The following is a 14,157-nucleotide window of genomic DNA, read 5'->3' on the forward strand; positions in this document are numbered from 1 at the left end:
TCACGCTGTACTTAGATTGTGTGCCCTGGTAGCCTCGCATTCGCAAGCAATGTAAGCAGAGTATGACGGAAGATACTATGACAAATTAAAAGCGGTTTCGATGCGGAAGTTCAGTCGGCTAAGGTTGGTTTAGTTATTATGTTACTGTTAATTTAGTACGTTTTCCTACCTTTTTTGTATCAATTTTTTTTTGCAGTTAGGCAAGTGACGAACTATAACAAGTGACTACTATGTGGGATGAAAAGCTCTCTCTGGTAGGAAATTTAATGCTCGTACTGAAATAATAAGCGCATTGTACAAAGACATGCGTTCTGTATATCTTTTTTAAAGAACACGAACATGGGTGAAAAAAGCGGTGATGAAGATGCGCTTCAGCAGCATCGCTGTCGCCGTTTGTGTTGGTAATCGACCCGGATGATCTCGGACTTTTTTCGCCGCTGCTCCTGCTGTCCCAGTTCCTTTAAATAAACCCCCGCCTTGCGCTTAAAATAATTCTGCTAGTTGAACCTTCCATCGGAAATCTATACGACCTTTCGAATCTGGTGCGAGTAGTTAGTAACGCTTGTTAGCGTTACTTGAAGAACTAGATTGTGCACTTCAATGCGGCGAAAAATCGCGGCTGCCAGAAACCGCTCCGCGCAGTTTGTTTTTGCGTGGCAGGGTTGTGTTTGTGCCACGCGTCTGTCGAGGTCAGAGCACACATGTCAACAGCAGCCTCGCGGTCATTGCAGTTGGACCCAATCCAGAAGACTCCACACAAACACTTCTAAATATAAAGAATACAAACAAGCAAAAGAGCAACAAAATGCCGCAGAAAAAAAAAACATATCAACTTCTAACCTGTCACTAGTCACCACTTTGACAAAGACATGCAATTATTAGTATGAGAAAACAGTTTGTATTTCCTTGTTCTATACCCGCCGGAGTTTTGCAATTATACTTTCTAAAGGCCCTAGAACTTTCTGCAGGAATACGTATAGCTTTTCCTTAAGCTGTGCCTGCAACGTCATCATGCGAGCAAGCCTTGTCCATGGCAGCCGTCAGCACGGGCAGGGTATAGCCGGAATCGCATGCGTTGGCCAAGACATGTAGATGCTCGAGTGCGTAGGTATGCTTATAAATGCTGGAACAACGTTCGCTGAAGTAGAGCACGGCACCTTTGTAGCAGTCAAAGTTCGTCACAATTCTCCTGGTGGAGAGTAGTGCTTTGGTAGCATTTCCTCCCTCCTGGGCAACGTACTTGGCGATCTTTGCGATTTTCATCTCTACGAAGTACCTTTCCTCGAGAGTCTGGTTGAGCTTCTTTTGCAGAGACATCCGCCTGACCGGGTCTGTAGCCTCCGCTATTTGGTGCTTCAGGACGGCGACGTTTGTATCACAGTCCGGAGTGCCCCCGCAGGGGAAAAATGGAAAAACGAATGGTTTCACTATCTTGTCGCCCTGGAAGTCACCAACTTTAAGGGCTCCCATCGCGTCATCGCCATACTGCATCACATGGCTCCTTGTAGTTTCGGCTTTGACAAACTCGTACTGCTCGTTCAGGCTCCTGGTTTTTAGATCCTGCGCGTCTGAATCTTCCATCCAGCTCGTGCTGTACTTGTTACCCAAGTACGCCGCTCTGTTTCCGTCCCAGTAGCAAGCGTACGACGGCTCAAAAGGATTTGCCGCTGTCGTGGCATAGATGTCGATGTTATTGGGAAGGAGGTTTGCAAACATAGATCCGGATTTGCAAGCCTCAACGTAGATGGTCATCTTGGCGTATCTCTTTTCTGCGTGCATTGTCTGGAGCACATTAACAAAGTCTGTCGCGAACAATGCTTCGCCATTGGGGAATCTGACTAAGCCCGTCGTGCCGTGGCCCGAGAAGTAGATGAAGATGTGGTCCTTGGGTCCGCTCGCGATGACTTTTTTGCTACCGCCTTTGATCTTCTTTCCCTGAAGTATCTGGAGGAAGTTAAAAGGTGTCACCAGATCTTCCGTGTAGTCCTTAGGAACTCCCTTGTACACATCCGGTCCGTCTGGTCGGTTGTACAACCTCCTCTTGTCCGGGTTCTGTGGATCCTTGGCGATGTCATCGTACATCATCACAACGATGCGCCTGTCCGGGACACCGTGCCTGTGCAGTACCTGGTACGCATGGCAGACGTCCGCTTGGTGGCGATAGTTTTTGTACGTTTTAGACCCAGCCACAAGAATAGCCCACCGCTTCGGGCTAGCCGCAAAGAGGTCGTCAGCATTATTGAAGTTTTCCGGTAAGGGGCCGAAATTAGACGCCCATGACAGAAAAGAGACCAGGAGTGTCCACAGGTCCATGGCTGCTCTGCCTGCGGGAGACTGGGAGGCCCAGAGATTTCTTTTAAAGGGGCCGTCACGTGTAATGTGGTTATCGCGTTCAAAGGAAGGGGCATGTAGATAATGCACGTTGCACTGCTTGCCGGTACACTTTGAGCAAGAGATTGCGCTTATCTTTTAGGAAAGGGCCACCGATTGACACGTTGCGAGGACGGAGCGGTCGTCTCGAGTTGCTGACTGCTTATGAGAGCCTAAAGACATGGCGCCACCTCACCAGTGTACTGAGTGTCGCTGTTTTTCTTCGACAATGTTCGAATAATAGTCCTTTATTCCTAGCGCTATGTCGATGTACACCACAGGATTTTAGTTCCTTGGCACCAGAATGCGCTGCTGAGTGCTTAGTGATAATTTCTTAACAGTATCCGTGGATTCAAGTGGCTACGCAGCGATAACGCGTTCCAAACAAACCGCATACATCTTCACAGTCGGCACAGCAGCAGCTCCTCCTTCACGTAAATAGGGCTCTTTGTTGAGGAGCAGGCCTTGCTCGAGTGCTCCCCAGACTACATAATATCTGCAAGAGATGTGGGTAAGGGTTATAGTCTCTGATGCTAACCAATATATACACTCTATTGATCTCCGTCTAGAAACGTGCAGCTACTTAAGTAATCGAAATGCTGTTCATTCAGGTCTTAAATTTTTATAATCTTTGGCTTACGTTTTTCGGAGCTTAATTAAAAGAATTTCGTTCGAGACCACTTATACCAGCCACAGATAAAACGAACACTCGCTTGTTACAAACAAGAGCGTCGCTACCGTTAAAATTTGTATCAGGGCGATGTCAATGCATCTCGGATACAACGAACTGCTCTGACTGCGCCACTCGGTTATAGCGAACGAGGAGGCGCCGCCGAAGACTCTGCCTTGCAGTAGAAAAACCCGCGCTTCGAGCAAGCGTAGACAGCGTAGAGTGTCTCAAAGCCCACCATGACACCACTACAGAAAGAACATGGCGAACCTTAAAAGCAATTAAAGTGAAAAAAAAGCGGCATTGAAACCGCAGGTGACCGCCGGCCAAGCGCGCAACGATGGTCTATGAGGTCGCTCAACCTGCGCATGTGTCGACTGGGCTTAGCGTCAGCAAAAGCGACGAGAGAGGGCACCGCCGTAAGCGAAGATACTGAGCACGGTAGGGGAGCAACCAACGGTAACGACTAGAGCACACTGAGTTCCTTGCTGGCTCCGTTGGTCAAGTATCGCGTCTCTCCCAATTTTCTGCTGCTACCGAGTGCAGAGAACGCGCCGACCGCAGACAGTGTGTATGATAAGTTCGGTGCTCACGTGGGCTGGGCTGCCTTCTTGACTGCATGGGTCCACGAACGACAAACGATGATGCCAAAAGCACATGTGATCAGAGGCATGTGTTTTTGAAGCAAAGCGTCTTTGATGGACGGCTGGTCGGATGTCATCTGCAGGATAACATCGTTGGCACGGATGTTGATGTCGGAGAAATATGCTGTAACGAAGACAGTGTAGGCCAAGTATCAGAATTCTCCGACCGCTATGATCTGATTAAGAAGGCCGACTTTCCACCAGCTGCCGTTCAGGTTTCCACTTCGTTTAGCTACATAGCATACATAAATCAGATAGTTGGTAGCGAAGGCCTCGGCGCGAGAACATGATCGCGCTCATGAGCATGGAAAGTACCACGATAGGATTGGCCTCGAAGGAGGAGATAGACATAACTCACTTGAAAAAAAAATAGGCGCCGCTTTTGTGGGACTTGGTATTTTTTTCAGTAATGTAGAAAGCCCATTTACTACGAATTTCGTATACGACGAACGCTGTCCGCGTAACCATCAGGTTCCTTATAAGTGGGCTCGACTGAATTATTTACAACATGCTTCGAACTAAACTATTTTTATTCTCGGTATTGAACAATATTCTCCTTAGACGGTTCGAGAAAACATGATCACAGTGAAAAACACGAAAAGTAAAAATTCAATTTTTGAGTCGAGGGCAACCCTCCTATTACAAAACCTCAGCGCTCGCTGCAATTTCCCGCGCACGGTAATCGAGCATGCAGGGTCAGCGGGTGGTGGCCCGAGGCCCTTGAGGAGTTGCGGATCGACGATTGGGAGTGCTGGCATGTTCCCACGCCGTTTGGTGCAGTGTATTTGACCTGTGCAAAAGTTGCTTGTTGCAAGGCCTTCGGTTCAGTGACGAACATGCCGGTTTGCAGGCGAGCGGAAGTTATACTTGTTTGTAGTCACCGATTTTCCGCAGCTTCTTCTCGAGTTAGTCTGCGGTAAGTTGGGGTGTACATGCGGCGGTCCTCATGGCACCCGCGTAAATACTTTGCGTATGAGAAATTCAGACCGAAAATGTATGCCTCATTCTGGGCAGAATCGCCAGCGGAAGCTGAAATCTGGTCTTTCAATAAGCAAAGATATTGAATAAAACGGTTCGTGCAAACAATCAGAATCTCAAGTCCATGAAACAGTGGAAAGCAGAGTAGAGATCTTATAGTTTTTTTATTAGTGGTCTTCATCAATGGGAACTAAGTAGTGTAACCATTTGTTAGAGCAGAATAATTGATTACAAATCAGACAAAAATATAAACGCATCCGGCCGAAGGTATCAGATTCCATGACCTCCGAATTTCGCGTGCTCTGCTGTAGTAGTTGAGCTAAAAGAGCAACTGTCCAACCTTCTACTTTCGGAGATGTTTATCTTACTTGTAACTTGACCTTGAGAGCCTTCACCAGCGCCACCCTCGAGCGTGGCGGGGGCCGTAGGAGCGTCCTCTTATACAGCGAATTCCGCGTAGAACGTGTTCCAACCGTCAGAGAACCGCCCGTGCGAGAACACTGTGGTGCTTCCTATAGCATGAACAGTGCCGGAACCGAGGCCTTTCTTAACCTAGCTAGCGACAAGGATTGAAAAGCTGGTGAACACACGTGCATGAAGAAAGCCAAAAGTCACCGAAAACGAAGGGAACAATGGAATGTGTCGACTTCGGTTTTATTTAGAGCGGAAGCTCTACTCCTCTCTATGCGGAATCTCAAGGTCATGTGGCTCCGAAGAATGACCTTCAAGCCGGGTTGTGACGTCATACCATGTGACTCGCCGCCCCTCGGAGCAGCTGCGGCGCGTGTAGCCGGCGGCGTTCGCTCGCCTTCGGAACTGCGGTGAGCAACGTGACTCACCGATCACCTCGCAGTTGCGCTGAACCACATGACTCGCCGTTCATCTGATGAGATGATAAAAAGAGGAAAACGTTGCTTGACTTTCGTAAATAACCGTTGAAGAGTTGCGTGCTGTAACCAAGGCTTCGGCTGTGTATCGGGGACGACTGATTGAACCTGACGATTCTTTTGATTAAGAACGTCAACGGGGCACGTTGGAGAAGGATAGAGCAAGGAAACGTGCTAAGATTGAAGCAGAAATGGAAGAAGAACGATAGACTCGCCTTTAGAAGCGGCGGCGTGAACAGCGACTGGGGAAGCTGGTAGCGGACGCTGCCATTGACTCCGCTTCGCGCTTCCAATTTGTAAATTATGTTCATCAGGGTTGAATCTCAGCAAGTTTTTCCTTCTACTTTGTATCAGTGATATTTCATGTAAAATAATCTCACCCTACCAAGCTCTTATTTATCAATACCACTAAAAAAATAGGAAGATCCCCCCGTGATTTCTTCAATTTCTATCACTGTGGTCTTTATTCATATGTGTGTGCCTTTAGAGTTAGCTTTTGCCATGGCTCCATTCCCAGAAAATTCGACGACCAGCCTGCACTAATACGTTGGCTTACTCAAATGACGAATGAATCGAATGTTAGAATAATTAATTGATTGCAAGAGCGGCATATTGTGGCCTACATGCTAACACGAAAAACTAATAGCTGATCTCCCCTTTCCCGTGCGCAGGTGATGAAGGCCGTACTTAATGTTTTTGTTTTGTGCTCTAAGAGTCCACATCTTGAACTGCAGCCACTATGACGGATCAACAGTAGAGCCCAGCAAGCTGGGCGTCACTATTTTCAAGCCCACCGTTACAAATTTTAAACCCACCGTTACGGTTTGTCTCTCTAGGTCCTCAATCATGCTTTACAGTTCGTCCTCTGAGTTACTTGGCAAGCCCCTGTAAAAAGCAAATCGCTAATTGTTTTCGCATTCTCCATACAAATTAAACACGAGATGTTCTCAGTTGAAATCTCTCAATCACCTCCTGCAAACACTCGGCCGCTTGTACCGGAGAGATCGAACCTCCGTGCCTGACACCCTTCCTCACTGGGATTTTATCACTTTCTCTATATAGGACTACGGCGCTTGTGAAGCCTCTAGAGATACTTTGCCGTTATCTTACTTTGCTGGAGCATATACATTCTACCTTATCTAAGGGTGGCATTGTATGAGTATAGCAAGTGCGGCCACATGTACGCATGCATGCTCTCGAGTACTGCGTCGGTCGAAGGTCGATGCCGACGTCTGGAAGTCTGTGACGGCCAGTGCCCTCGTAGACTGTTTACGGTATTATCCTCTTCAAAACTGCATCAGTGTCAACGTGCCCTCCGAATACAGCCTTCAATGGCAAACCTGAAACTACTGAAGCAGCCTTACTCTCTGACATTTTACGTTGACTTTAAGGCGCGTATATGGCCAAGTCGCTCGTGGCAATTTTCTCTTGAGTCAAGCATATCTACATTTTCTAGATATCAAGTTCACTATATGTTGCCAGTAGTGTTGCCGGTTGTACGAGTATTGTTAAATGCTCCATGCACGTATAGTATAGCGTGTTTTTTTTTCGAGCCAAGATGTAGAACGATTGCAAAGGCTTTTCGGCCTTCAATCAATATTTTAGGAGCAATTTTGATTCCTGATGCAACTGAGGACTTATATGCTCAAAGAAGAAGACAACACTATTTGGGGTTGCTTTTACATGCCAGGCTGTTGCAGAGCGTAACCCAAGACGGTCACAAAAGGCTGATGGATGTACAGAAAATGAAGTTCTCAAAATGTTTGGTATTCGAAATGGAGAGGAGGGGCTCCAAAATAAGTGTGAATACGGTCACTTCCTACATAACGAGATACGGAAAACTCTGTAGATGCTTGAGAGGCAACCTTTGCTGAAATAATTGTTTCTTCGCTCTACATTAAGCCAAAAAAAGAAGCTGTATAAAGAAAGAACCCCTAGGAAAAATGAAAGTCCGCGTTGAGAGGTATAAGTATGAGAGCTGATATGAAATTCACCGCAGAGATCATGCTCAATATCATTTCGCTTGCGTTTCTATCGGTGAAAGCAATGAAATGGTGGAAGTGTACTTTTTATTAGGCTTCAAACGTGAGTGCTGAAAGGACACACCGATTATAAACTTTCCTTTTGAGGGGCGATACTAACGTTTTAAAGCTTGACAGTACCTGCGATAGGCATATCAACCCATTCTCTGACCAACGAGGACTTTATTCTTTCGGTGAGATTTTTTCTTCGTACAAATGCGTTGTCGGCTGAGATATTGATACGGACATCTTTAAGACTGGAACGAAAAAAGCCGTTTGTCCTTCTTTTCCTCCGGTGGGTGGGTAGCTCACTTCTCCAGGTGTATATCTAGGTCGAAGTGTGCAAATTGTACCTAGTCACAGCTGAAAATATGGTTACTAGGCACTGGGAAAGTTACACAGTCTTTGTTTCACACACAGTCTCTCATTTCCAGTCTTTCATGTTGTCTAACTACCTTAGTGATCAGAATACGGTTTTTGTAACCTTTAAATGTAATAAGGAGTGATATGCATGCATTGAGCGACTCTAGAAACATTGTATCATATATCAACTGTACGCAATCCATGTCATGTGAAAAGTTACAACACATAGAATGCACTTGAAATACCACTTTAATAACACAGCAATATCACGCATAACAAATCATACCCACTATAAGCAATGGAAAACAAAGATAAACAATGCCGACATAAGCAAAAAGCGCGAAAGGAGGTGGCCGAAGGCGAAACGAAGGAGGGACAGGAAGGAGCGCTGAACTGATAAGTGACTTTTATTGAGCGAAACGCGCACAATATATAGGAAGGCAGTGCCAGAGGTAATCATATGCAGTCAACGTCGAATGGTGTAGATTGCCATAAAGCTATAAAGGCTTAACGGGCTTACAAGTCTAAAAGGCGATGAAATCACAAAAGGGGCGGTAAAAAAAAACAACAGTAATGTACGCTGAATGACTATACAACACTAATTGTTACATGGTGTAAAGAGCCATAAAATCTACAAACGACATCTATTACAAGGTGGCAGAGGTAAAACCGATAAAATATGAGAGAATGATTGGTAGAAGAAATATACACCGATTGTGACAACGTGTAGCTAAGAACGGTAATGACCTTTACGATGAAAACGATAAGCAGTGCCAACTACGGCAATACAGTGCTAGCGCACCTAATTAAAATCAGCCTAACTACACAAATCAACCGCCGTTTTTATTTTTTTCGCTGCGTTCCATACTTGATTCGGTGAGCTTAACTGATGCTTATTTGCCAAGCCGTTGAACGTTCGTATTGGTTTTCTCATTTTAACTCCTAGCGTACAAGGACGCAGTCCCCATATAGATGCACTCGCTCTCTATATATCGATCAATCAAAAAAAGCTTTATTTCATAATTCATGTAAAATTTGTACAAAATATTTGAACCGATAGCCTACATGGTTCGGTCCAATAAAAAAACAAGACATTTAGGCAACCGAATAAATATGTAAGGTAAAAAAATGAAAACAGCGAAATAACACAGCAAAAGCATCCAGTGTCCGTTCGGATTCAAAACAAGGCATTTAGGCAAACGCATAAGGAAGCTACACACCAGCATTTCAACAAACTATACGCAGCGAATTCAGACGAAATAAAAACACAGAAACACAAAAGCGAGATAACATGATTCCTTGATTATTCAAGAAATGTAATTTCCAAGACAGTTTAAAATTTCTGGCATGCTTTATTTCCAGTGGCAATGTATTCCAGACTTTCGTCCCAATTAACTCAATTAATCTTTCGCCGTATGTGTTCTGATGGACCGGGAGATTAAAGTTACCGTTGGCAGCATGTCTTGTGTTGCGAACAGGTAAAGTGAATAGGCTCATCGGGAGCGGAGAGTTAGTTGTTAACATTGTAAAGGGAACGACCGGCAGGAATTGAAGCAGCGCAGTTGTTAACATTGTAAAGGGACCGACCAGCAGGAATTGAAGCAGCGCAGCGAAGAGGTAGACGAAGTGCAGCTCGGATTTCGAGTGACGCCTGTGTCCGTCGTGTCGCCGTTCGACCAACGTCAACCGACCTGCGCTTCGAATGAACACCTTTACAATATGCAATTTATTAGAAGGGAGCTTTTGTAGTCGTGTAGAGCAGAAAATTTTAGTACTCGAATTTCTTCAAACCGATTGTTGCTTGGATGATGCAGTGAAGAAAATGTTATAATCCTTAGTACTCGCTTCTGCAAGAGTAGTAGAGGTGTGAGATAAGTCGAGTATGCGTGCCCCATGATTCGCTGCAATAACTCAGGTGACAATGAACGAATGAAAATTACAAGCTGCGTAATATGTTGCGAGGAAAGTATTGTCTAGACTTAATAAGGACGTAGCAGCAACACGCAGCTTTATTACAAACGCTGTTCCCCTGTATCTTCCAGTTAAGGCTGTTGTCAAAGATAACACCAAGATATTTAAATGAAGGAACTGATTCGATTACAAAACTGCTCAAAGTAATCCTAATTTGATTAAAATCCGGTATCTCCAGTATATTTCCAGTATCTCATCACGCATAGCAAACCACCGCTGTCTTTCCGCAATTATAGCTTCGGCATGGCGTTGGTCTTCTTCATATTAATTTCCCTGCCTAGTGTCAGGCGTTTTTTCATGCTGGTATTGAATAATCGAAAGCATTCGATTACATCTGTTGCGTAAACGAACTATGACGTTTGTGATTTGCGTCGTTATGGATGGGGAAGGTCCATTAAATCTTGCCTACTTCGTCTCGCTGCGTATCTTTGACTACTTTTTGCTGATGCAAAGAAGAGAAGAGCATTAATATAGTGTATTCCGGCGTATAATCCTTTGCGGTTAGCTTTTTCATCTAATTTATGTCGGCAAATTTCTCGAGCACGTCATTGCCTCAACTCTCAACCAGCGCAGATGCTATTTCTGGTCTCTTGGAATCAAATGTGTAAACAAACGGGCAATTAGTTATGTTCTCAGCGTGTCGTGTGCACTGCCCATGTTCATTTCTTGTCTCTCAAAAGTATGAGTTTAAATGAACACAACTTGTGCTAGTCGTCCGAGTGATGCTCCAGCCAGTCTTCCTCTTAATGTTGCTAGTATCATTTCTATTGCTCGGTACGTAAGTTTGGGAAGCATTTCAGCATTTTCTTTATCCTCTCGCTTTGTCCACTATAGGTTTGTCTACAATATCTTTTCAGATATTCTGGTCAGGTGCTGTTCATAACCCCATCGGGCGCGACATCAATATTTTTCCTCGGTAAGGCTCGGCGCCAGCCACACCATCGAACAAAATCCTCACCGGTACAAGCAAAAGGACTATACCTCGAATTGCCGATCCTTGTGGTCGGCTTTATCTTTGCTTCGCTGTGCGCAACTTGAGGGGCACGGCGGTAAGGTGACGAGCAAAACATCTTATCGACAAAAACAGATACAAGGCAGCGAACGAGCAATGTAGACAGCTGGTGAAACAGCCCAACGCAGAACGTTGTCGCCCCGCTTGCACGCAAGCAAGGACTTCTTAGCTGGCGCGTGGGGCTCTTCATAATCCATCGAAGTTCATGGAGACTAGGCGTTGCCACTGAATTGTTGTTCGCACTTTATTCAGTAGTGTTACCTTCAAGAGCGCATCATTAAACTTTTCGCATTGTAATATCTTTCCAGAGGCTTCGAAGCAGCGCTTAAAAAGAGCATAGTAAAATTTATGGACATTTTTTATGCTCTGACGACACATCTCTTAACGATGCTTCAGTAACTTGAAAAAAGTTCACAAAATTTCTGCTCGAGAAAAAATATTTTTCGGAGCCAAGGTTGCTCTAAGTGGCAGGATGGTCGAAGGTGACACTTTTAGTACCAGAGCATTGTACGGCTCATAGGCATCGAAACCCTGTGTCGGCACTGACCAGCAGCAGTGGTCTCGAAAATCTCAGATTACGTCACCGTGTTCTGAAAGAAAAATAAAATTTATTCCGAAGGTGCGAGGAATTGAACCCAAGACATTCGGGTTTCGAGGCGAGCACGCAACAAACAAGTAGAAAGGAAAAGATATATTATATAAAAATAAAAGGAAATAAACTTTAAAAAACAACGCTTTCGCATTCAGAGCACGTAAGTAGTTTTAAGTGTACTTCGTAATTTTTTACTCGTAACCAAACGAATTGGTCGGCCGTGTTGTTAAGTTCCTGCTTAACTTCCTGGTGATCTGAATGTGATGTGATTATTTGGCAATACTATAGGTCGTACTTTAGTGCTTGCAGTATCTTATTTACCTGTCCGCACTTGTTCCTGGCTCACCGCCACTCAAATGATCATGGTTCTTCTCGTATTAACTTCGAATTTACCAGTGCGTTCCAAGTGTCTGGGCCACCACTCAGTTGCTGCTATTCATACCTGCAGTTTTCCACTAGGAGGACGGTATAGTATCTATGGTCTTCGACTGCTGAGTAAAGTGTTTATGTTAGAGTTGAGAAGGAGCATGCACAACTGCACGGAGGTGAAATGCAAAGCACCTTTTTGCATGGTAAAGAACAAAGTTTGGTCGAAGTTATTTTAGAGCTTTCCAATACGGTGGGCGTCATAGCTCACGATGTTCCCTTGGCACGTTAAAAAATTGTCGAGTTTAACGTCTAAGGGACACGTCGCATATGAGGGACGCCGTAGTAGAGAATGGGGTGTTTTTCAACTTGCGTTGACATCGCACAGCACACGGGCGCTTTTGCATTTCGCCTCCATCAAAACGCAGCCACCGCTGCTAGGATTCGACCTTGAGACCTTGGCATCAGCAGCAGAACGCTAAAACCACTGAGTCACAGCGTCGGCTGAGAAAAAAGCATTGTGCACTAGCCAGTAACATCACATGATCACTGGGGCTTGAGGGGTGCGTCTCCTCGTTTTTACACCTAATTCTGTCAGTTGTAGCTGTCTTAACAACTATAAAAAAAAACTGAAGCGGACACTTAAGCTCCACATTTAGAGTATGGCGCTATAACGTCAACGGATGAGTGTCCATACATGCGCAATTGGTGACTCTCGACTTTGCATTCACAGATCCCTGGGAGTTTTCATATCACTCCTGGCTCAGTGGTTCAGCGGTTAAGCGATGCGCCACTGCCCGGATGCCTGGCAATGGCAGGTGCTGTCACCGGTGGTGCTTGTGCGACCAAGGTTGCTCTTGGCGTTTTGAGCTGTCACCTACCACGGTGGTCAGTTTCCTCACAATCCGGTGGACAGGTTGTGATGACTCCCGCCGAGGACGCTGGGTTTTCTCTATAACGGGAGCTTTACGCTATAGCGGTAAAAGCATTCTGCGAATAACAATGCACAGACTACGTCACCCAGGCAACATCTCTTTTAATTACTATTTTCTCAGGTTCTGTAAAGGCAATACTCACAGGCAGTACTCAAAGGAATTGACCTATTAAATTAGACATGTGTCGATAATCTTATTCTTATATGAAATGGTTACTTTAACTGTAAAGTTTTCATAAGCTATGAGAGGTTAAAAATCGAACGCGAGCTATCGTCATCCCTGGTTTATTTGGCAAGGAAGCTGCACTGACACCAAGTTCTGCCACGGATCCCTCGGGGTGCGCTTCACTACCATTCACGACAGCTCTAAGCGAAGGCCGGAAACCTCTGCATAAGAGTTTGTGCTGTATTATCTTAGAGCAAGGAAGGCAGCTTCACGCCAGCGCGCACCCTCTCTACAAGCTTTGTGAACCGTACTGGGAGCCATATTGATTTGCATCTAGTATGCCTACCCTGCGGGAAAATTCCAATGAGAACATTATGACATTAGTATGAGGCTGGTATGTGAAACACGAGATTAATATGAAAGCGTTTCTTGCGAGATCTTATTCATGTTGTGCGAGTTATATGAGTCTCTCTTTTAAAAGATTTAGTGGAATACCCCCCCCCCCCCCCCCCCCCCTTCCCCATCCAGAACGACGCAAATCACAAACGTCATAGTTAGTTTACGCAACAGGTGTAATGGAATGCCTTCAATAATTCAATACCAGAGTGAAAAAACGCCTGACACTAGGCATGGAAATTAATATGAAGAAGACCAACGCCATGCCGAAGCTATAATTGCGGAAAGACAGCGGTCGTTTACCATGCGGGATGAGATACTGGAAATTTACTGGAGATACCGGATTTTAATCAAATTAGGATTTCTTTGAGCAGTTTTGTAATCGAATCAGTTCCTTCATTTAAATATCTTGGTGTTATCTTTGACAACAGCCTTAACTGGAAGATACAAGGGAACAGCTTTTGTAATAAAGCTGCGTGTGGCTGCTACGTCCTTATTAAGTCTAGACAATACTTTCCTCACAACATATTACGCAGCTTGTACTTTTCATTCGTTCATTGTCACCTGAGTTATTGCAGCGAATCATGGGGCACGCATACTCGACTTATCTCACACCTCTACTACTCTTGCAGAAGCGAGTACTAAGGATTATAACATTTTCTTCACTGCATCATCCAAGAAACAATCGGTTTGAAGAAATTCGAGTACTAAAATTTTCTGCTCTACACGACTACAAAAGCTCCCTTCTAATAAATTGCGTATTGTAAAGGTGTTCATTCGAAGCGCA

The 14,157-nt window shown here is 44.9% G+C and overlaps 1 pseudogene; it reads right to left on the reverse strand.

The window, feature by feature from the left end:
• Nucleotides 1-882: 882 nt before the first annotated feature.
• Nucleotides 883-2,341, reverse strand: LOC144101455 (legumain pseudogene; annotated as a pseudogene).
• Between the last annotated feature and the right edge of the window lie 11,816 nt (nucleotides 2,342-14,157).

The sequence above is a fragment of the Amblyomma americanum genome, chromosome 8 (assembly GCF_052857255.1).
Source record: "Amblyomma americanum isolate KBUSLIRL-KWMA chromosome 8, ASM5285725v1, whole genome shotgun sequence".
NCBI classification, from domain to species: domain Eukaryota; kingdom Metazoa; phylum Arthropoda; class Arachnida; order Ixodida; family Ixodidae; genus Amblyomma; species Amblyomma americanum.